Source organism: Rhinoraja longicauda, chromosome 1, assembly GCF_053455715.1.
Source record: "Rhinoraja longicauda isolate Sanriku21f chromosome 1, sRhiLon1.1, whole genome shotgun sequence".
Classification (NCBI taxonomy): Eukaryota; Metazoa; Chordata; class Chondrichthyes; order Rajiformes; family Arhynchobatidae; genus Rhinoraja; species Rhinoraja longicauda.
In genome coordinates, this window is record NC_135953.1 from 105,475,851 (window position 1) to 105,500,683 (window position 24,833).

The window sequence follows — 24,833 nt, forward strand, 5'->3', positions numbered from 1 at the left end:
GGTCTACTCTGGTTTCAGCTCTCATTATAAATGTGACTACACTTATAATGCAAACTACCCATGTAAACTTTCCACACTGTAATTACACCTTCCTGTCCTTTATGGGACTGCAGAGCTCAACTAAAAGTGGATGCAATTGAAACATAGCATATTTATGTAGAAAAATTATTTTCTAAGCCTATAAGTAATAGATTTGGATGAGAGAAATTCAGATTTTTTTAAGTATCATTGTGCTTCGGTGGAACTTAAGAGGAATTTGAGGTATCTGGACTTTTAAAAAGCCTTTGACAAGGTCCCACACAAGAGATTAGTAAGCAAAATTAGAGCACATGGTATTGGAGGTGGGGGTATTGACATGAACAGAGAACTGGTTGGCAGACAGGAAACAAAGAGTGGGAATTAACAGGCCCTTTTCAGAATGGCAGGCACTGACTAGTGGGGTGCCACAAGGCTTGGTGCTGGGACCCCAGTTATTTACAATATATATTAATGATTTAGACGAGGGAATTAAATGTGATAAATCCAAGTTTGCAGATGACAGAAAGTTGGGTGGCAGTGTGGGCTGTGATGAGGATGCTAGGAGGCTGTAGTGTGACTTGGATAGGTTGGGCGAGTGGGCAGATGCAGTGTAATGTGGATAAATGTGAGGTTATCCACTTTGGTGGCAAGAACAGGCAGATTATTATCTGAATGGTATCAGATTAGGAAAATGGGAGGTGCAACGAGACCTGGGTGTGCTTGTACATCAGTCACTGAAAGCTAGCATGCAGGTGCAGCAGGCAGTGAAGAAAGCTAATGGCATGTTGGCCTTCATTGTGAGATGATTTGAGTTTAGAAGCAAGGAGATCCTACTGCAGTTGTACAAGGCCCTGATGAGATCACACCTGGAGTATTGTGTGCAATTGTGGTTTCCTAATTTGAGGAAGGACATTATTGCTATTGAGGGAGTGCAGCATAGGTTCACCAGGTTAATTCCCGGGATGGCGGGACTGACATATGATGAAAGAATGGGTCGACTGGGCTTGCATTCACTGGAATTTAGAAGGATGAGGGGGGATCTTAAAGAAACGTATAAAATTCTTTAGGGATTGGACAGGCTAGATGCAGGAAAAATGTTCCCGATGTTGGGAGAGTCCAGAACCAGGGGTCACAGTTTAAGAATAACGGGACGGCCATTTAGGACTGAGATAAGGAAGAAAGAAAATTCACCGAGAGAGTTGTGAATCTGTGGAATTCTCTGCCACAGAAGACAGTGGAGGCCAACTCATTTGATGTTTTCAAGAGAGAGTTAGATTTAGCTCTTCAGGCTAAAGGAATCAAGGGATATGGGGGGAAAGCAGGAACAGGGTACTGATTTTAGATGATCAGCCATGATCATGTTGAATGGCGATGCTGGCTCAAAGGGCCGAATGGCCTACTCCTGCACCTATTTTTCTGTGTTTCTATGACATCTCAACAAAAAGATCAGAAAACCCAAGTGAATGGATTTTGCTTGTGGCCAAAAAATGCCCTAATTTAATGTGTTGATACATTTAATTCAGCTCTGTGCAGTCAGGTCATGAAACGGTTATGCCCTTGCTCGCAAAACACGGACATGCTGGAATAACTCAGCGGGTCAGGATGCCTCTGTGGAGGGAATGGATTGGCAACGTTTCGGGTCGGGACCGGTGGCGCAGCGGTAGTGTTGCTGCCTTACAGCGAATGCAGCGCCGAAGACCCGAGTTCCATCGCGATCACGGGCGCTGCCTGTACGGAGTTTGTACGTTCTTCCCGTGACCTGCGTGGGTTTTCTCCGAGATCTTCGGTTTCCTCCCACACTTCAAAGACGTACAGGTATGTAGGTTAATTGTGTAGGTTAATTGACTTGGTGAATGTAAAAAAAATTGTCCCTAGTGGGTCGTAGGATAGCGTTAATGTGCGGGCATCACTGGTCGGCGCAGACCCGGTGAGCCGAATGGGCCTTTTTCCGCGCTGTATCTCTGAACTAAACTTTAGACTGACCCATTGAGTTACTCGAGATTTGTTTTGCTCCAGATTCCAGCATCTGCAGTTCCTTGTGTCCTCTCTAGTATTGGTGTCATGGTTTCATTGATAAAACTGCTTTACATAAAACAGAGCCTTACAGCGCTTATGTTTTGCATAGTGGCGACGATGACAAAAATAAAGTGTCTTGAAAATTATTTACACTTCATCCTATCTCTCCGGGCCACTCACTCAGTAATTGCCTAGCTTGTGTGGCAGTTTCTTTTTTTTAAACAAAAATAACGGTAGGTCAATGGATCTAGAAATGGTGCCAGGCAAAGCGAGATGCCACATCGGATCATCTTCCAGCTGGCAGCTTCCTTCGTGTTTACACTGTCCCGCACCTCAACTTCTTGAAACACAAATGTGTTGCAGCAATGGCAAGTTAATAATACTGGTCATCGCACTCTCTCGCACTCTCTCCGTTGCTTGTCGTTACCACGACCAAAGGGTAGAATTGATCCTACTCTGTCTAGCTACGAAACGGATATAAAAGATTCAGAGTTTTATTTCCCATCACGTTTTGGTATTATATTATAAATCCAGCTACGTTAAGTGGTTGCTGGTCCTGTATGCTAGCTAGTAACTCGCAGCATGATACATTCGCCATCTGCTTGCGCAGTGTGTCTAACTTCTATTTAACACGTGCAGAGCCTTCGGTTTTCCCCCCCACTGATTCTGTACAATTCACCAATTCTTAACCATGAATCCACCTTCTGATATTTCTTCCCAAGCAGAAACATACATACACCAGTGAAAGAGCGAGTGCTGGCAGCCTTTACAATGAAACCTCCGGTCACAGTGTAAAGTTATGATGCTGTGGATATGATTTTTTTTTTTAAACTACAGGAAATAAAATTCTGTTGTTTTTCAGGATTGCTCTCAAATGTACAGCAAAATAAAAATCAGCCTTCAGGAGATGGAGTCACACAATGTAGAATTGCTGTGTTCCACACTTACAGGAGAAGCTATTGTCTTGTTAAACACTACCCCTTTACCAACGCACTAGCGACGCCGTTAAACATGAACACAAATAGTCTGTGACTCTCCAACGCTCAATATTACAAGGGAGGTGTAACAGGGATAGATAAATAAAACCATTAACCTTCTTACCTAACATTTATCCGGTCATGTACCGTTGATACAAAAAAATAAATGGTACGGCAATACTGAAGTGATTAACGGTTTGGAGTTTGGGATAGATTTTATGGTAGAAGGGAGAATATATCATTGCAACCAACCACTTACCTTGCGGAACAGTTATTCCGAAATGAAATCCCGTGTAGATCTTGCCAAACGCTGGGTTAAAACCAACATGCAAGAAAAATCCAGAGGGCATCAACAAACGCCTGGTGAAATATTAAAAGCAGTCTCTCTTGTCCTGCTGCTATTTAGAAGGAGGGTGTTTCTTATTACAAGAGGCAGCAGCGTAATGAGAGCCCGGGTGCTGATTCCGTCATCGTTGCCACACCCACACTCTGGGAGTTCAAACTCGCTCTTCCTCATGAGCTTATTCATTGTTTGAGGGAGCAGCAATGTGCGTTCATAATGTTATAATTTTACTTTAGCTTTGAACTCTACACGTCTAATCTAGCACACGGTAAACTTAGGACAACCGAAGCAGCTTTTGATTCACCAGGTCCACAGTTGTAAGTACGGCGTGGCTCCTTAGGCTGCTTAAAAGACCATTATTAGCAGAGCCAGCGGCCAGGAAAGGGATTGATGTTGAGACCAAGACGGCCAACAAACGGAAGCTCCAGAGTCATTAAATTAATTGATCGCAATTCGGCGCATTCTATTGCTCTTGTCACTGTTAAAATGGGAAGGAGACAGAAAGACAAGTGTTGTAAAGGCAGGAAGATTTGTGTTTATATTGTACCTTACACATTCCGAAACACCCGAAACATTTTACTGCCAACAACATTCTTTTGAGGAAAGATCCCAGACTGGTTTGGCTTGGTTTGTTATAATTGTCAACGCTCTTTCTTTTCCAGAGATGTTGCCTGGTCCATCGGACAAAGAAAAATACAGCACAGGAACAGGCCCTTCGGCCCACAATGTCCATGTCAAACATGATGCCGTTAAACTCCTCTGCCTGCACCTGACCCATACCCTCCCATTCCTTGCATGCCCATGTGTCTATCTAAAAGCCTCCACCTCTATCCCCCATCAGCACATTCCAGACACCCACCACACTCTGTGCCAAAAAAACATACCCCACACATCTCCTTTAAACTTCCACCCTCTAACGTTAAGGCCATGCCCTTGAATCTTTGCCATTTCCACACTGGGAAAAAACATGTTCAAAGCCTTCCCAACTTTTTTAACTTTTAGTTGAACTATTGTGGGTACTCTCTCTCTCTCTCTCTCTCTCCCTCTCCTTCTCCCTCTCCTTCTCCCTCTCCCTCTCCCTCTTCTTCTCCCTCTCCTTCTCCCTCTCCTTCTCCCTCTCTTTCTTTCCCCCCTCCACTTCTGTAAATTGCAGAATGGATGATGAATTGACTCAGTGGGCAAAGGGCCTGATTCCATGCTACATCTTTCAATAAATCAATTCAAGGAAGTTTGAGGAAGTTAATAGTAGGACAGATGGAGGGGAGGCTGTAGATGTTGTTTACCTAGATTTTCAGAAGGCCTTCAATAAGTTGCCACACATCAGGCTGCAAGGGAAGATGAGAGCCCATGTTATTAAAGGGAAGATACTAGCATGTATAGCGGATTGGCTGATGACAAGGCAAAGAGTTGCAATAAAAGGCGCTTTTTTAGCTTGGCTGCCAGTGACTAGTGGAGATCCACAAGGGTCGGTGCTGGGGCCGCTACTCTTCACGTTGTATATTAATTACTTGAAAAAGGGGATTGAAGGATGTGTGGCCAAGTTTGCAGATAATGCTAAGATAGGTGGAGAGGAAGCAAGGACTCTGCAGAAGGTCTTGGACAGGTTAGGAGGGTGGACAGAAAAGTGGCAGATGAAATTCATTCAATATAGCAAAGTGTGGAGTCATGCATTTTGGTAACAAGAATAAAGGCGTTGATTATTTTCTAAATGGAGAGAGAATCCTGAATATATATCAAGAGGACTGGAATACAAAAACAGAGATGTAATGCTGAGGCTCTATAAGGCACTGGTCAGGCTGCATTTGGAGTACTGTGAACAAATGTGGGCCCCATATCTGAGGAAGGATTGTGCTGGCTCTGGAAAGGGTCCAGAAGAGGTTTACAAGAATTATCCCAGGAATGAGTGGGTTGGCATATGATGAGCATTTGACAATACTGGGCCTCTACTCGCTGGGGGACTGTAGATCAGTGCATGTTCCTTTAACATAGTGACCTCACCACTACTAACCACTCCCCATTGTCTTTGGTATAATTGTAACTTCCCCACCTCCAGCTCGCTCTCTAGTGCCAGTGATGACCACGGACAGCTAGGGCATAATGTATGTGCAGTGTTATGAATAAACTTATATATAGTAAAAGACTCTGCCTACGAGTGGCATCCTTTTACATGGTGTCAGATCGGTAGACTTGCGCCTCCTGTTTATCGGTTTTTTATTTTATTATTTGTTTCTCCCAATTGTGTCCCCTCCTTCCACTTTGCCATGTCTTCCTCGTGTCGTCGTCCGGACACGCTCGTTTTCGATGAGGACATCGTGCACCGCTGGACTGTCTTCCAGCGGGACTACGAACACTATATAGCCATTGCCCATCCTGATGCGACTGCTGCGATAAAAGCCCACCTGCTCCTCAACCTGGCTGGTCCGGAGGCAATGGAACGCTATGCGTCGTTCCAATTCGTCCCTCCAGAGGACCGCAACGACCCGGTATGTCTCATTGCTAAGTTCACTGCCCTGTGCGACATACCCACCAACAATATCATCGAACGTTTTAAATTTTTCTCGCGGCGTCAGACTCCAGGGGAGCACGTTGACGCCTTTATTGCATCTTTAAGACATATGGCTCGGCGGTGCCGCCTTCAAACGATTACACCCGACGAGATGATCAGGGACGTCCTGGTCAACGGTCTCCTAAACTCTAGGCTGCGGGATGAGCTCCTAATGAAGCCTGACCTGTCGCTTACGGACGCAATACATGCCGCACGAATGGCCTCTGCTGTTGGCTCAGTATCCCGGCCGGCCCCCCAGGACATAAATTTCACCAGCCGCCGGCGATTGAATGACCCACAGCCCAGGGTCGCCCCCTCCGCGCCCACTATGGCCACCCCTCGCAGATGCCCAAACTGCAACTTCTCGTCACACAGGTATAACATTTGCCCAGCGCAGGGCAAAACTTGTAATTCATGTGGGAAGCAGAACCATTTTTCTGCAGCCTGTCGTTCTCGTGGGAGACCTGTCCCTGCTCCTAGAGGGAGTCTAAACAACCTTGCAAGCGATAACGCAACCGGTTCCCGGTACCAACATGAGGTCCTCGATGGCTCAGATACGACTTCCTCCCATGGAGACTCTCTGGTGTTTTCGCTCTTGGGAGCACCTGCATTGATAACGGATCCATCCGTGCAAGTTACAGTCAATGGACACTCCTTCCCTGCCAAGGTCGACACTGGGGCGTTTGCCAATGTTATGTCTGTGGGCCTCTTCGAGCAGATAAATTCGGGGGAGAGGGTTACTCCTGACAACTCCCGCCTCCATGCCTATGGGGGAGGCGTTCTGATTGCCGTGGGAAAGGCAACGGTTGTCTGTACTGTTCTGGATACCTCTCGGCCCCTCACGTTCCTCCTGCTAGCATCTGAAAACGTCACCCTGCTGGGCGCCCGTGCATGCCAGGACTTTGGTTTGGTCTCATTTCACCGCGACATCCACCTGGTGCAGGCCCCCATGGACCCCCTGGTCGAGTACCCTGACCGATTTGATGACGTCCTGGGGAAGCTGCCCTGTGCCTACAAGATCGTTGTGGACCCGGGGGTCGACCCAGTGGTCAGACCGGCCCACCGTGTGTCTTTTGCCATGAAGGGCCGCGTGGAGTCCACACTACGTGGCATGGTGGACTTGGGCATCCTCAAGGAGGTGAGTGCCCCCACCCAGTGGGTCTCCACCATGGTGGTCGCTGCCAAGAAGGACGCGAGCGAGATCAGGATCTGTATCAACCCCAAGGACCTGAACCTGGCTATTAAACGCCCGCACTACCCCATGCGGACGGTGGAGGACGTCGCGGCACAGGTCGGTCCAGCCACAGTTTTCTCGGTCCTGGATGCCAAGAGCTCCTTTTGGCAGATCCCGCTGGACGCACGTTCCTCCTTCCTGACCACCTTCAGCACACCGTTCGGCAGGTTCCGTTTCCTCCGCATGCCTTTTGGTATCAACTCGGCAAGCGAGGTTTTTCAGCGTACGATGGAGCAGCTGTTTGCTGGGTTGCCGTGCGCCATCATCGTGGATGACATCCTGGTGTACGGGAGGGACATTGCTGAGCATGACCGACACCTCCGCCAAGTCCTGGACAAGGCTCGTGAGATAAACCTCAAGCTTAATCGAAGGAAGTGTCGGTTCCGCGTTGCGGAAGTCACCTACGTAGGCCACGTTTTCACGGCGGGGGGCCTGAAGCCAGACCCCGAGAAGACGGCGGCGATCACCGAAATGCCCGCTCCCACTGACGTGCCCGGCCTGCAGCGCTTCCTGGGCATGGTCAACTACCTGGGTAAGTTCATACCCGACCTCAGCGAACTAAGTGCCCCCCTGAGAGAGCTGACCAAGAAGGACAATGCCTGGGTCTGGCTCCCTCACCACCAATCGGCCTTCGTAGCCCTGAGGTCCAGACTCGCGCGGACCCCGACTTTGCGGTTTTTCGACTTAAACAGGCCAATTGTCCTCACCTGCGATGCATCTCGGTTCGGCCTGGGTGCTGCCTGCCTGCAGCTCTACGACGACCGACAGCTGCCCGTCTCCTATGCCTCTCGAACAATGACCCCTGCTGAACAGCGCTACGCGCAGATTGAGAAGGAGCTCCTTGCCGTGGTGTTCGCTTGCTCCAAGTTCAGAGACTACGTTCTGGGAAAAACTTTCACCATCGAAACTGACCACCAGCCGCTGGTCTCGATTTTAAACAAGCCCATCCACGCAGCATCGTCCCGCCTGCAGCGAATGATGCTGCAGCTGCAGCGTTTTCAATTCGAAATCGTGTACCGCAAAGGCAAGGAGATGTTCGTGGCAGACACTCTGTCCCGCGCCCCACTACCTTCCATTTCCCGCCATCCGTACGAATCGGCGGACCTGATGGTGTTGAACGTCAACATTGTTCCATCTTGGCAGCTGCAGTCCCTGGTCACACACACTGCCGCGGATCCGGACCTCCAACAGCTTGCGGGCGTCATCCGCCGTGGCTGGCCTGAACGACGGTCTTCCCTGCCGGCTGGTGCCGTGCCCTACTTCCTGGTTCGGGATGAACTGGTGCTGCACGCGGGTGTGGTGGTGAAGGGTCACAAGGTTGTGGTGCCGGCTGCGCTGCGCGATCACTACTTCCACACCGCCCACAACGGACACCCAGGGGTGGAGGCCACGTTATCCCAGGCCCAAGCACAGTTTTACTGGCCTGGCATGGTCAAGGAGATCCGGGACAGGGTCTCCGCCTGCGCTGCCTGCAACAGCCTATTACCTCATCAGCAGCGTCAGCCTCTCCTGCAGCAGCCGGCTCCCGAGTTGCCGTGGACGGCTGTTGCCGCCGATATTTTCGAGTGGCGTGGCAAACACTACCTGGTCCTGGTGGACTCCTACTCAAGCTGGTTCGAGGTGGACCTGCTGCCGTCCCTCACGTCTGCTGCCGTCATCGGGAAGCTTCGCCGCCACTTCTCGACCTTTGGTTCCCCGGCATCTCTCCAGTCCGACAACGGCAGCCAGTTTACCAGCGCGGAGTTTGCTGTTTTTGCAAATCGCTGGAACTTCCGCCACATCACCAGCAGCCCCGAGTACCCGCAAAGCAATGGACTTGCAGAGCGCGCTGTCCGCAGCGCTAAGGAGCTGATGGAACGTTGCCGGCTTGACAGTTCGGACTTGTACCTTGCCCTCCTCAACCTCCGCAACATCTCCCGGGACCCCGCGCTCGGTTCCCCTGCGCAGCGCCTCCTGTCCCGCACCACTAGACCCCCCATCCCCGTCTCCCAGCAATCCCTGAAACCCACGGCTCGGAGCCCTGCCGCTGTCAGGGAGCGCATCACTGAGAAGCAGCTCATTCGGAAGCGCTCCTTTGACAAATCGTCCCGTCCCCTTCCACCTTTGTTCGCTGGCCAGGTTGTCCGGATGGAGTCGTCCTCCGGCCACCACCGGCTGGCCGTGGTCGTCGGCAATGCTGACTCTCCGCGGTCGTACCTGGTCAACTACGAGGGTACCGTGTACCGTCGTACCCGCCAGCACCTGATGCTGGTAAACGAACCTGCACCGCCCCCCGCGATCCCGTATTCGCCTCCCGTCCACTACAAGGTGCCTGATGTGCCTCCTGCTCCGGTACATCCGCAGTCGCCCCAGCTACCTACCCCTCCCTCGCCTGTGCGTGCATCGCTTCCCAGTCCTCCTCCTTCCCCTGGTTCCCCGGCCTCTGTACCCGCACCCGTTCATGCTGCTCCTTCGACCGGCGGGGATGGTGGGTTGCGCACCCGCTCTGGGAGAGTGGTCAGGCCGCCTGTCCGGTACGGTGTGTACGAGTAGTCTGTTTGTAGTTTGAGCCTAGCGCATGAGCCGTGGTCACTTTGTTTCCAAGAGGAAGGATGTAGATCAGTGCATGTTCCTTTAACATAGTGACCTCACCACTACTAACCACTCCCCATTGTCTTTGGTATAATTGTAACTTCCCCACCTCCAGCTCGCTCTCTAGTGCCAGTGATGACCACGGACAGCTAGGGCATAATGTATGTGCAGTGTTATGAATAAACTTATATATAGTAAAAGACTCTGCCTACGAGTGGCATCCTTTTACAGGGACCTCAATGAAACTTGCAGAATAATGAAAGGCATAGATAGAGTGGATGTGGAAAGGATGTTTCCACTGGTGGGAGAGTCTAGGACCAGAGGTCATAGCCTCAGAATTAAAGGACGCTCTTTTAGAAAGGAGGTGAGGGGGAACATCTTTAGTCAGAGGGTAGTTAATCTGTGGAACTCATTGCCACAGAGGGCTGTGGAGGCCGTCAGTGGATATTTTTAAGGCAGAGATAGACAAATTCTTGTTTAGAACAGGTGTCAGGGGTTATGGGGAGAACGCAGGAAAATGGGATTAGGAGGCAGAGATCAGCCGTGATTGAATGGCGGAGTAGACTCGATTGGCCCAATGGCCTATTTCTAATCCTATTACTAGTGATCTTGTGAATCCAAACATTGACCTTCACCCTAGTACCCTATCTCTCCAACCTTCTTCCCCTCTTCAACTCCAGACAGTTTTCTCTCTTTTAGAGATGCTGCCTGACCTATTAAGTATTTCCGGCATTTTCGGTCTGAATTTTCAGTAGTATTGGACATGATACCAAACATCTTCCATGGTCTTATTTATGTGCTGCTGAGGGATTGTTGTAGCCTTCTGAAAGAGGAAATACCTCATTGTAAACTGGCATCGCGGTATCGTCATCGGAGATTAAAAAATCAAATTCCCAAATGTTAACACTTTGGACAATTTTAACATTTTGTATCAAATACAGAGGGGCATGAAAACAGCTCATGAATAGTCATCGACCCGAAACATCACACATTCCTTCTCTATAGAGATGTTTCCGGTCCTGCTGAGTCACTCCAACATTTTGTGTCTATCTTCGGTGTACAACCAGCATTTGCAATTCCTTCCTACACATTTATCACTAATGCCTGTTCTTCCAGTGGTGTTTGCACTAAACAAACTTAAGGACAGAGGATAGACACAAAATGCCGGAGTAACTCAGCGGGACAGGCAGCATTTCTGGATAGAAGGAATGGGTGACATTTCGGGTTAAGACCCTTCTTCAAACTGAGTCACGGCAGAGGGAAATACAGAGATAAGGAAGTGCATGGTGTAAAAATGAGACAAAGGGGATGTAGATCAAGGAAAATGTAGAATAGATCATTGTTAGCTAGGAGAAGGTAACAACAGGGCAAACAGAGATAAAATGCAAATGAGACAGTCAGATTAGTCAGAGAACTGTGAAGGGGGGAGGGATGGAGAGAGGGGGACGACGAGGGTTACTTGAAGTTAGAGAAATCAATATTGATACCGCTGGGGTGTAAACTGCCCAAGCAAAATATGAGGTGATGTTCCTCCAATTTGCGCTGGGCCTCACTCTGACAATGGAGGATGCCCAGGACAGAAAGGTCAGTGTGGGAATGGGAGGGGGAGTTAAAGTGTTTAGCAACCGGGTGATCAGGTAGGTTTAGGCGGACTGAACAGAGGTGTTCAGCGAAATGATCGCCGAGCCTATGCTTGGTCTCGCTGATATATAGGAGTCCACACCTGGAACAGCGGATGCATTAGATGGAGGAGGTGCAAGTGAAACTCTGCCTCACCTGAAAAGACTGACGGGGTCCCTGGACGGAGTCAAGCGGTGAGGTATAGGGACAGGTGTAGCATCTCCTGTGGTTGCAGGAGAAAGTACCCTGGGAGGGGGTGGTTTGGGTGGGAAGGGATGAGTTGATCATGGAGTTCCAGTTCTGTGGAAAGGGGAAAGAGGTGGAAACATAGAAACATAGAAAATAGGTGCAGGAGGAGGCCATTCGGCCCTTCGAGCCAGCACCGCCATTCATTGTGATCATGGCTGATTGTCCACAATCAATAATGCGTGCCTGCCTTCCCATATCCCTTGATTCCACTAGCCCCTAGAGCTCTATCTAACTCTCTCTTAAATCCATCCTGTGATTTGGCTTCCACTGCCCTCTGTGGCAGAGAATTCCACAAATTCACAACTCTCTGGGTGAAAAAGTTTCTTCTCACCTCAGTTTTAAATGGCCTTCCCTTTATTCTAAGACTGTGGCCCCTGATTCTGGACTCGCCCAACATTGGGAACATTTTTCCTGCATCTAGCTTGTCCAGTCCTTTTATAATTTTATATGTTTCTATAAGATCCCCTCTCATCCTTCTAAACTCCAGTGAATACAAGCCCAGTCTTTTCAATCTTTCCTGATATCACAGTCCCGCCATCCCAGGGATCAATCTCGTGAACCTATGCTGCACTGCCTCAATTACAAGGATGTCCTTCCTCAAATTAGGAGACCAAAACTGTACACAATACTCCAGATGTGTGGAGATGGGAAGATGTGGCCAGTAGTGGGATCCCGTTGGATGTGGCGAAAATGCCAGAGGATTATGTGCTGTATGCGACGGCTGATGGGGTGAAAGGTGAAGACTAGGGGGACTCTGTCCCTGTTGTGACTAGGGGGAGGGGGAGCAAGAGCGGAGCTGCGGGATATCGAGGAGACCCTAATCAGGGCTTCATTTATGATGGAAGAGAGGAACCTTGGTATGGTATGGAACATCTCATCTTGGGTGTAGATGCGGCATAGATGGAGGAATTGGGAGTAGGGGATAGAGTCTCTGCAGGAAGCAGGGTGAGAAAAAGTGTAGTCTAGATAGCTGTGGGAGTCTGGGTTTATAATAAACCACTAAAAGTTGGAGTAACTCAACGGGTCAGGCAGCATCTCTGGAGAAAAGAAGTAGGTGAAGTTTTGGGTCGAAACCCTTCTTCAATCTGAGAGTCAGGGGAAAGTTCCCCTTTCCTTTGACTCTCAGTCTGAAGCAGGGTTCTGACCCAAAGCGTCACCTATTCCTTTATCCAGAGATGCTCCCTGACCCGTTGAGTTACTCCAGCTTTTTGTGTCTGTCTTTGGTTTAATCCAGCATCTGCAGCTCGTCCGAACACTTTAAGGACAGAGGAACTCCCTGCATTTCTGCTGAACTTCCTAAGGAGGAAGATGGCTGGAAACTTTTGCTATTGCGGAGTAAAAAAATATATAATTTTCATTGAGAAAATATTAGCTGTAACAGGATTAAAGACAGAGGGTGAAAAGGAAAGTGTGTAGGAAGGAACTACAGATGCTGATTGAAAGGTTTGGGTACGTACAAAGGAAGAGAGGGTGAAAGAGGAGAGGGCAAACGACTGGAATGCAAAGTAGTAGAGCTGCTTCTTCATATCATCAGTGATCAAGTATGATCCTGACTTGTGGTGTAGCCTGTTGACGCCTGCCCCCTGTGACCATGTTTGTTTGTTTGTTTATTATTGTCACGTGTACAGTGATACAGTGAAAAGCTTTTGTTTGCATGCTATCCAGTCAAAATAAACTATTGTACATGAATACATTTTCTTCAGAGATGCTGCCAGACCCGCTGAGTTACTCCAGCACTTTGTGTCTATCTTCAGTATAAACCAGCATCTGCAGTTCCTTCCTGTACATGAATACAATCAAGCAGTCTACTTCTTAGGCCCCCCTCGGTCATGGCTGACCATGGGTGATGCATCCTAGTTGGCTGCTTGCTCCACACCTTGGCTAGAGCAGCGTCGCTTGTGGCTGAAGAGACCAATGCGGGAGTGACAGTCTCCATCGCAAAGGTCACATTTGTATGTGGTCTCTGTTGTGTGTTTAGACGCCGCAGGTGAAGCTGGAGTGTCCTCTCCAGGTTGTAGGTGTAGGTTTGCAGTGATCTGTGGTCGGATGCAAGCCTGGGCGATGTCATATGAAAGGCAGGCTGTTGCCCATGCAGCACGTCCCCCCCCTCTCCACGTCGTTGATCGATCCAAAGGAACAGCAGAGCCGTTACAGTTTGGTACCAGCGCCATCGCAGGAGCTGCCAGAACGAGGTTGTAGACAACGACGAACTGCCTTCAGGTCACTCAGGATAGTTTTGGAGGTTGTTGCGGATAAGTGTGAAGTTTAAGTTATGCCAGCAGTAAAAATTAACCTTGAGTAATGAGCTCCAGAATCCACCTTAATCAACTTGTAACCTTTGCAACGGTTAGTGTGAATTTTGGACTTCATCCTTTAGCTGTGCAGAAATAGAAATGAAGGACCAAACATGCAAGAAGATAGACACAACATGCTGAAGTAACTCAGCGGGTCAGACAGCATCTCTGGAGAAAAGGAATAGGTGATGTTTCGGGTCAGACCAATCAAGCAGTCTTGTTCAGCACCAGAATGAGAGGATTGGTGAATAACGCTTAATATTTTTAATAATCTGGAGCATTTCACAAAAAAATTGATTTGCTGAAACAAATGGCAACTTTAGCAAATTCTGGAGTACTTTCAATGCAATTTGTATATAATTGTGTAGGATCACATTGTTTCTTTTTGTCATTTCCAACTAGACACTGAGAAAATGACAAGCTATTAGTCAGAGTCGCAGTAAACCGTCGGAAAAAAAACTTTTATACATCAATTTGCTTTATACATATACTGAGTCACTGCCATGTACAATAAAACAGTACTTTGTTCTATCAAGCCCAGTAATATAAAAGGCAGATATAAATAGAATCTAGTCTTTTGAAAGCCTGTGGTTGGAGAGGGGAAACAACAAGGAAGAGAGATGAGTGTTCCTGTACTTTAAAGTCTGGAAGAGGAAAAGGATCGAGGGCGGAACTCGTTCAAATGAGATGTAATTTCTAATGGACTGATGTGGAGAGGAAGAAGTGTGGAGATAATTTGTACTTTTAAATTAAATGGCAGTCATTGAGAGGGAGGCAAATTAGCTTATTTTTGGAATAAATTAGAAATGTTTACACTAAATTGTGGACTTTTATCCAATGCACTTGAGGGTGGATTTGCTCCCGGGTGCTTTTAAATATTCAACATCTTCATAATAAATATTTAGAACACCCATTTATCTCATTCCATTACCATTTCTCCATTTCATGTCTCCTGGCTTCCACCTCATTCTCCTCATGCAACTTTGTATTCGTGCAATCGTGAAAATGTGGAATTGTCTATTTTAATGTGAAAATAAAAATACTCCTCAACCATACGGAGGAAAGCTGTTAGATTTCTTCCAAGGAGAACCAGGTGGGTTTTACAAAAGAATACCATTACTGAGACTATCCCTTTTTGCAATTCCATATTTTACTTAATTCCTTGAACTTAAATTCCCCAGGGTGGTATTTGAACTCATCTCTCAATCAATGGTCTAAAACTCTGGCGACGAATACAAAGGTTAATCATTGTGTACCCTGCATCTACCCTGTATGAATGGAAAATAGTCAGCTTTTTGAGGATCTTCTATTAAGAACCAGTAAATAATGCATGTGGAAAAAAAAATCATTCATGATAACAATCACTGGGTTAATGAATAACCAATGAGAGAGCAAACATTGAAACCAAATGAATTAAAAATATCTTGAAAAGCAACTGCAGATGCTGGTTTATAGCAAAAATAGACACAAAGTGCTAGGGTAAATCAACGGGTCAGGCAGCATCTCTGGAGGAAATGGATAGGTGACGTTCCTCTCTGGAGAAAATGGATAGGAAACGTAACCTATCCATTTTCTCCAGAGATAATGCCTGACCCGTTGAGTTACTCCAGCAGTTTGTGTCTATCTTTGAACTCAAATGCGTTTTGCAGTGGGAATGAACAAGTTACAGAGGGAGGTAGAAGATATGAGGGCAAGATTGGAATCAACTGCTTGTGGAAGTTTGGCTGACGGCAATGAAAAGTTCAGTTGGCTTAGTAATATTGCCATACATTTATACAACAAGGAAATGACTAGAAATAGCCAATGTAGAATTATTTTAACAGGATGTAGGATTCTTTATGATAGAAGACCGGAGGTACAAATGACTGCAGGAAACAAACTGCTGGAGGAACTCAATGTGTTAGACAACATTTTATAGAGGAAAAGACAACATTTTGGGTGAGGACCTCTCTTCAGATTGGAGAAGACATCAGTTTGGAAAAGAGTTTTGACCCAAAATGTTGTCTCACCATTTCTCTCCACAGATGCTGCCTGGCCTGCCAAGTACATCCAGCACTTTGATTTTTGCTTAAGATAGGAGTGTGGTATTTTGTTTTTTATGCACAGCAAGTGGGTGTCACAGGCAAGGCTTGGATCTATTCATCCATAATTGGCCTTGAATAGGCATTGTCCAAGTACTTTTCCGAACCGTAGTTGTCCATGTGAGGAAGATGCTTCTTCAGTGGAGTAGAGGTGAACTAACACAGTGTCCTCTCCAGGGTCGATATCACAAGCTGTGAGACTCGTTATACTCGATGTCACCAGGAGAGCGGCAACATTGTTCACTTGCCCTACACTACATTCCTTGGCCTGACACAGGAAGAGATCACTATGCAGACAGAGGGAAGGGTTCAAAGATGTTCTCAAAGTCTCCATGAGAAGAACTAATGCCACCATGATTCCAGGCAATACTTAGCACATGACCATGCAGAGTGGTGATGGAGCATTGGAGATGGTTTGAGTCCATAGGTCCTGCATAAACAGCAGATGGATTGCACTGCCTCCATAATCACGCACAAACCCACAACAGCAAGCATCTTCTGCCCCATCTAGGGTGGAAGCAAGTCATATTCGATCCCAAGAAACTGCTTAGTAGGCAAAGACGTCCACATTGTTGTGTTCTGAAAATAGTTTAGGTTAGATTAGAGATACAGCATGGAAACAGGCCATTCAGCCCATTGAGTCCGCGCCATCCAACACCCATTCACTGCTTCCATGTTATCCCAGTTTCACATCCTACACACGAGGGGCAATTTACAGAAACAAATTAACCTACAAACTTGCACGTCTTTGGAATATGTGAGGAAGCTTTAAACTAAAGAAAACCCATGTGATCACAGGGAGGACATGCAAACTCCATACAGACAGCACTCATAATCAGGATCACACCCGGGTCTCTGGCGCTGTAAGGCAGGAACTCTATTGCGGCGGCACTTTGCTGCCCTAAATTAACTCCCACAAACAAAAATAATGATTTTATTTGTCCATGTCTAGATGGTAAGTGATGTGGCAGGAAGTATGTAGGCAGTGGTATCCTCATATGTAATCTTTAATTTGGCTCTATAATCCTGGTTTGATGTTATGACTGAAAATAATTCACACAACTACCAAAGCAATTGTTGTAACTTTATAGATGAGATGCTTGCTTGAAGTTACAAAAAAAATTATTTCAGAGAATGTTCCATTAGAATGGACAATAACGTGGATGGACAATGACGTAGAATGGACAATATGTTCCAATGAGGTTACCCTTACAATTTTTCTAATTTCTCATTTGCACCAGGTCTTTGATTGCACACAATTTCTGGAATGCCACAAATTATTTGACAGTGAGCACACAGAGTTGCAGCGGTAGAGTTGCTGCTTTACAGCGCGAGAGACCCAGGTTCAATCCTGACTACGGGTGCTGTCTGTACAGAATTTGTACGTTAACTTGTCACCATGTGGGATTTCTCCCAGTGATCTAGTTTCCTTCCTCAATCCAAAGACATGCAGGTTTGTAAGTTAATTGGCTTTTGTAAATTGTCCCTAGTGTGTAGGATAGAACCAGTGTAAAGGAGATCGCTGGTCGGTGCAGACTCAGTGGGCCATGGGGCCTGTTTCCATGCTGTATCTCTAAAATAAACTAATACATTTATTTATATCCCATTATAAATTGTTACTTCTCTGTCAGTAGGTGACACACGTTTAACCTTGCAATTTTTTGCATGCATGAAGATTTTTCCATCAATTTGTTTATGTTTCTTGCTGATTTATTCTTGTCTTCTATTCTCTCTTTCTTCATCAATTTCTTTGTCATTTCATGCTGATTTCTAAAAGCATAGGCTTACACTTTTTGGCAATTTTCGAAGCTATTTCCTGAGACTTAACACTACCGAAATTATCGCTTGTAATTGATGGTCGGATCATTTTTGCTGTTGTATTGTTGTGCCTTGCAGAAAGGCATATTTGTTGCAGGGTTAATGGTGAAAGGTGCTCTTAGCAGCAACGTTGACAAAGCCTTCCATCACTTGCCTAGTGGCTGAGGGTAACATGATCTGGGTGGTAATTAACCCAATTGGATCTGTTCTACCTTTAGTATATAGTTGAGCAATCTTCCTCATTGTTGATTTGACGCCAACAGAAATCAATGGTGTCATTGGACTGGAACAACTAGGGTAAAGGCGTGGCTAGGTTGGGAGGGTATGTTTTCCGGATATCAGTGTTCATCCTGTGCTCTCAAGTGTTTCTTGATGTCATGGAGAGTAAATCAAATTGGCTGAAAAACTAGCTTTATTCATATCAATTCAACTTCTTCAAAAAAACATCCTGTAATTTAACAACAGTGGCTCTACTGTGGTGATATCCTGTTATCAGCCAACTGAATCATCCTACCAACAACTAGAGAGCAGTCAGAGCTACTATCTACCTCATTGGAAACCTTCGGGCAATCTTTAACCGGGTTTTACTGGACTTTGTCTTGCATTAAACATTATTCACGTTATTCCCTTTATCATGTATCTGTACACTGTGGATGACTTGATTGTAATCACGCATTGTCTTTGCAGACTGGTTGGCACGCAACAAAAGTTTTTCACTCTACCTCGGTAAACGTAACTATAAACTAAACTAAACTATACATGTCCATCCATAAACTAGGGCACTGGCCCATTCTACCCCATTGAGGACATTGGATTTTGTCTATGGAACTGATGCACTACAATTTGCTACAATGCTGAGAACTATATTCTGCACTCTGTATCTTCCCCTTTGCTCTATCTATTGTACTTGAGTTTGAACTGATTGTATCAATGTATGGTATATCTGATCTGTTTGGATAGATGCAATACGAAGCTTTTCACTGTAGTACGGTACACGTGACAATAATAAACCTAAACCTGTTGTGTGGTAATGTCATATCAGTGTGGTTCAGAGAGTATCACTATTTCATCTATATGAAAGATGTATGTGCAAATCTAACGAGAGACACGAGCTTGGAAGTCAAAGCTTTGAAGAAATGTTGCATTGCTGGAGACGCTGTTTATCAAATGGAATACTTTAGTAGAGTGCCTGTGTGTTTCAGTGATGATGAGCAAGGAAGCTACGCCTGGTACCCCGACCAATCCCCACCCTCAGTCAGCACCAAAAACACCCATAGCCCAGACTTTGTTCATAAAAAGTTTGAAATTGCAGATTCTGACGAAGCTTACCCCATCCACCACCAACTCATGGCCCAAGCTCCATTCAATAGATAGGCTTCAGGTTCTGTAAATTCCAATACAGTGCTTAAAATTCATTAGTCCGTCCCTGCTGAAACCAGATAGCAGCCGTAATCTCTGGAGAGGTAAGGCAACAACTCCACTGCTGCGCCACCATGCTGCCCTTCTGGCCACTCCTCTTCTGGCAGCTCATTTCATAATTTCATATGCCCACCACCCTCTGTGTAAAAAAGTTCCCCCTCAGGTTTCTATTAAATCTTCCCCCTCTCACCTTTAAACCTATGTCCCCTGCTTCTTGATTTCTCTACTCTGGGTAAAAGACTCTATGCATTCACCCAATCTCCCTTGTGATATTGTACACCTCTATACGATCACCCCCTCAGCCTCATGCACTCCAAGGAATAAAGTCCTAGCCTTTCCCTTTCCCTGTAGCTCAGATCCTCCATTCCTGGCAACATCCTCGTAAATCTTACCTGGACCTTTTTCCAGCTGAATGACATCCTTCCAATAGCAGAGCAACCAAAACTGAACACAATATTCCAACACCGACATGTTGTGCAACTGTAACATCACTGTAAAATAACATCCAAACTCCTATGCTCAGTACCCTGACTGACGAAGGCCAATGTACTGAAAGCCTTCTTGACCACCCATTCTACCTGTGACGCCAGATCTGAGAGACGCTGAAAGAAATCTTGGTGACCTGCTCTGTGCAAGTTGTAGGTGGTATGATCTGTAAACAAGGTGCAGCAATAATGGAGTGAAGGCTTCTGATTTACCTGGCTGCTTTATCCAGGATTTATTGAGTCTCATTGCTCGGTGTAAGAAGCAGCATTGTTGCTATTCACAAGGAAGGATTCAGGTCCTAGTCTGAATCTGAGTCTGTCTGAAGAAGAGTCCCGACATGACACCTCGTCCATCCAGGTCCTCTACAGATACTTCAACGATTCAATGATACTTTCCTGTCACATGCACCAAGTTACAGTGAAATGCTTTGCTTTGCACACAACCCGTAGAATCATACGGCAGACCACAATTAGGCAGAGTATACAGATGTTACCATGTTTCTGGCGCCAACAAAGTTACAAAGGTTCACCAAACAGTCCTATCTTCTGCCTGCCACCATAGGTGGCAGCAGGAGGCCCTCTGCTCGGTCTCCCCTTCATTCTCGACCGCCCCTGCTAGGTCCCCACCTTCATTCTCAGCAGCCCCTGCTGGGTCCCTACTTGGATCTCGGTGGCCCCCCGAGATCCATCCAAGACTTTATTCTTGGCGGCACCTCGTCTTGCCGGGTCCTCTGTTTGTTCTTACCGGTCCGCCACTAAGTCCCCTTTCATTCTCGGCAGCTCCCCGCCAGGCCCCCCCTTCATTCTCGGTGGCCCCCACCAGGTCCCTCCATCGTTTCTGGTGCCCCCCCGCTGGGCAGCTCTCGGTGGCCCTCTTGGCAGCGCAGGTCCCCCTCCCCACTATCAGTGGCTCAGTTCTCCAAACCCTCTCAACAGTACACCTCGCTCTCAATGGTCCACATAGCTCTCAACGTTCCACCTCGATGCTGCCTGACCTGCTGAGTCATTCAAGCACTTTATGTCTCCTACTCTGAACTGACAGACTAATACTGTTGCTGCTAATTTGGTCAAAACCCGTGTATGCCAGTGTACAGAAATGCTTGTAACATTTCAAGGCGTATCTGGTCTACAAATCGCTTCAGGGCAAGTCAATTCTCTTGTGATGTTTCCCATCTCATGATCCGAAACCGAAATAAATCCCTGAATGAATGGTTCTTTCGCATCAAGACAGAGCAGCAGTCTTTGATTCTATTTTGGCCTTGCTTTTGGGGTAATTGAATTTATTATTGCTGATTTCTATTTAGGAAACAGACTTCTCGCTATCTATGGAGAGTTGCATTTCTCATGCAATGAATTACTTTGACATGATATCAGGCAAGTGTATAAGTTTGCAGAATCTTCTCCTGGGCCATTTCACAGTGTCAACACTTTTGCACCAAATATAGTATTGATGCATCGGGGCCCAGGAATGAGCATGTTAACCTATGATCAGCGTTTGTTGGCACTGGGCTGTACTCACTGGAGTTTAGAAGAATGATGGGAGGGCCACATTGAAACATACAGAATAGTGAAAGGCTTGGATAGAGCGGATATGGATGAGGATGTTTCCACTGGTGGGAGAGTCTAGGACTAGAGGTCATCACCTTAGAATTAAAGGACGTTCTTTTAGGAAGGAGATGAGGGGAAATTTCTTCAGTAAGAGGGTGGTGAATCTATGGAATTCTTTGCCACACAAGGCTGTGGAGGTAAAGAGTGGATATTTTTAAGGCAGAGATAGCTAGATTCTTGATTAGTACAGGTGTCAGAGGTTATTGCGAGAAGGCAGGAGAATGGGGTTAGGAGGGAGAGATAGATCAGCCATGATTGAATGGCAGAGTAAACTTGATGGGCCGAAAGGCCTAATTCTACTCCTATCAATTATGACCTTATGACTGTTGGGTTAGCTGACTAAACTGACTTTCTTTAGTTAAAAAAAAAACATCACTGGATCACGATCACTTTCTTATTAAAATATCTATGTAATTTTTATCCTTATACGATACATGAGGAATTTTTAACATGTAAAAGAAAAAAATGTAGGATCTTGAACCACCCTGAACAATTCTAACCAGAATCCTATCTCACTGAAATACTACAGACTTTGTATTACTATAGTTGCTTTGGTACTTATCGTGGTATTTATATTTTTATCATGGTTTGGTTTACTTAGAATACCTGATGATATATTGTATATTTATTGATGATGTTGTTGTTTCTAATATTCCTTCGAAGCTGCAGCAACCAAGAATTTCAGTGTTTGAATAATTAGTTTAGTTTCATTTTTAGGAAGGAAACAGGCCTTCAGCCCACCGAGTCCACACCGACCGGCAATCACCCCATACACCAACACTATCCGACACAATAGGGATCATTTCAATCTGTACCGAAGGCAATTACCCTACAAACCTCTATGTCTTTGGAATGTGGGAGGAAACTGGAGAACCCAGAGAAAACCCACAGGATTACAGGAAGAACGTACAAACTCCATATGGACAGCACCCATAGTCAGGTTCGAACCGGGGGTCTCTGGCACTGTGTCACCATGCGGTCCCTAAATTGATTGAAAAACACTGCATGGAAATAGGCAGACCTCAGCAGAGGTCTTACCTTGAAGAGAATTTTATTTTGTCTGAAGAAGGGTCTCGACCCGAAACGTCACCCATTCCTTCTCTCCCGAGATGCTGCCTAACCTGCTGAGTTACTCCAGCATTTTGTGAATAAATCAAGAGGTCTTACCTTTGTACCCCTACACCCACACCTCAAAGAGCTCTAAGCCCTTCAAGATGTTGAGCTAGTTTTCCATCGCCTCTCCCTTCAGGCATTTTCCTGTTACTTTGGAAAAGAGTCCTCACCTCCCAATGACGACCCCTTCTCCTGTGTCCAACATTCCTCTTTTTTTAATGATCTGAAGAAGGGTCCCAAAATTGAAACTATCCATGTTCTCCAGAGATGCTGCCTGACCTACCGAGTTACTCCAGCACCTTATGTCTTTTTTGATGGAAACAGAGCCTTTGGCCCACTGAGTCCACGACGACTATCGATCACCCATTTCTATTTTCTCTCACTTTCGCATCTACTCCCTACACACTAGAGTCAATTTATAACCTACAATCACACACCTCTTTGGAATGTGAGTGAAAACCAGAGCACTCGGAGAAAACCCACACAGTCACAGAGAAAACGTGCAAACTCCACACAGAGAGCGCCTGAGGTCAGGATCATATCCGGGGCTCTGGCACTGTGAGGCATCAGCTCCACCAGCTGTGCCATTGTGTCGCTCTTTGTTCTGGTTCATATCTGGTGTAAAAAACGTTCTCTTGATACAGCATATCGGATGGCACTTGGAGAGAGAGGATAAGGGAATCCATGCTCACATTGTGACCTCTCAATCTGCCCCTAATGTTTCACCAGATATTTCAGCATCTGCATTATCTTTCTTTTATTGCTTGCCTCTTCATTCACAGTAACTCATGCATAAAATGTGACTGTCAATTCTTGTGGAAAATACTTCATATAATATTTCTTTATCAACACAAAAGCTTCTATTTATAATAGCTTTGCGAATGCTGCAAGACATTCTATGGCGCTTCTCAATAGATAATGCTGCCTTCTCTGGATGCCTTGGCTGAGAGCACCCAGGCATTAGTGCTTGATGTGGAGTAGGGGCCATTTTAGGGCTGGTAAATCAGGCAACCAAAGGTCAGGACATCAGTTGCAAGTGACCGGGCAAGGCACATATTCCAAATGGGGTCTGTACCTCCTGGTACGCCATTCTGAGATAGAAACTAAGAACTGCAGATGCTGGTTTACACAAAAGGTCACAAAGTGCTGGAATAACTCAGCGGTTCAGCCAGCTTCTCTGGGAGAACATGGATGGGGGACGTTTCCGGTTGGGAGCCTTCTTCTGACTCTATTCTGAGGCCGAGTTGGGAAAGACCGGGTTGGAGGTGAGAGGTATTGGGACCCAGCGGTAATTCATGCAAACCGCAACAATCTGGTCCAATGTTTTACTAACTCATTTCAAGCTAGGCATGTTTGTGCTAGGTTTAAAAATTACAAATGCCGACAATCTGAAATTTAAACAAAAACTCCCGGAAACAGGCAGCAGGTCAAGCAGCAGCAATGAAGAGAGAAGCAGAGTTCAAGTTGGAGAACTCTCATCTTCAAAGTGATGTGTTCACGTCCACATCAGAGCAGCAGAGTGCATGGATACACATGGATAACCCATGGAATTGCTATTTATTTGTTTTCTTTCAATGGGATTTGTAGGTTTTTGTGACAAGAAGCTAGAAAGGATGCAGATTAAGCTGGAAAGGGTACATATTAAATTAGAAATGGCGCAGAGACGATTTACAAGTATGTTGCTAGGACTCAAGGGCCTGAGTTATAGGAGGAGATTGAACAAGCGAGGATGTTTGTCCCTGGAGCGCAGGAGGGTGAGGGGTGATCTTACAGTGGTGTATAAGATTATGAAATAAATAGATTGGGTAAATGCACATAGAGTCTTTTATCCAGAGTAGGGGACTCGAGAACCAGAGGACATAGTTTTAAGATGAGGGGGCAAAGATTTAATAGGAATTGAGGGGCAACTACTTTACACAAATCATTGAGGTATATGGAACAAGATACGAGAGGAGGTATTTGAGGTAGGTAATATTACAATGTTTAAGATACATTTGGACAGGGACATAGATAGGACAGTTTTAGGTGAATATCGGCCAAGCTCAGGCAGGTGGGAATAATGTAGATGGGGCCTGTTGGTCAGTGTGTGGGCAAGTTGGGCCAAAGGGCCTACTTCCATGCTATATGACTCCATGCCTCTATGGTTCTAAGAAAATGCATTACTGCTTGGGCCCAAGGATAAAGACAAATAATAGGCCGGCAGCACAAGGATTTGATACAACTGTTGCACTGATTATGTGACATCAAGAGATCAATCAACGTATTTGAGATAGCTTTACAACCAGCGGAGTCATTTTGAATTACCGTTGTAATGTAGGAAGTGAACCAGTCTACACTTCCACAAAATGTCGCAAAACAAAAGACCAGATAATTAGTTTATGTCATGTTGGTTGAATGGTAAGTGTGGATCAGGATGTTGGAAAAATTCCAAATAGTGGTTAC

General features: G+C 46.1%; 1 protein-coding gene across 4 annotated transcripts in view; it reads right to left on the reverse strand.

Moving 5' to 3' along the window:
* The window catches only part of csgalnact1a (chondroitin sulfate N-acetylgalactosaminyltransferase 1a), a 172,102-nt gene that overhangs the window by 141,675 nt on the left and 5,594 nt on the right, over window positions 1-24,833 (reverse strand). For 2 of the 4 annotated variants that reach the window (XM_078403910.1, XM_078403880.1), the window contains exon 1: window positions 3,271-3,373. The exons of the other annotated variants lie outside the window; for them this stretch is intronic. The gene's annotated coding sequence lies outside the window, so the exon portion shown is untranslated. Of the gene's footprint in view, window positions 1-3,270; window positions 3,374-24,833 lie in introns of those variants that run through there. 4 annotated transcript variants of the gene reach the window in all.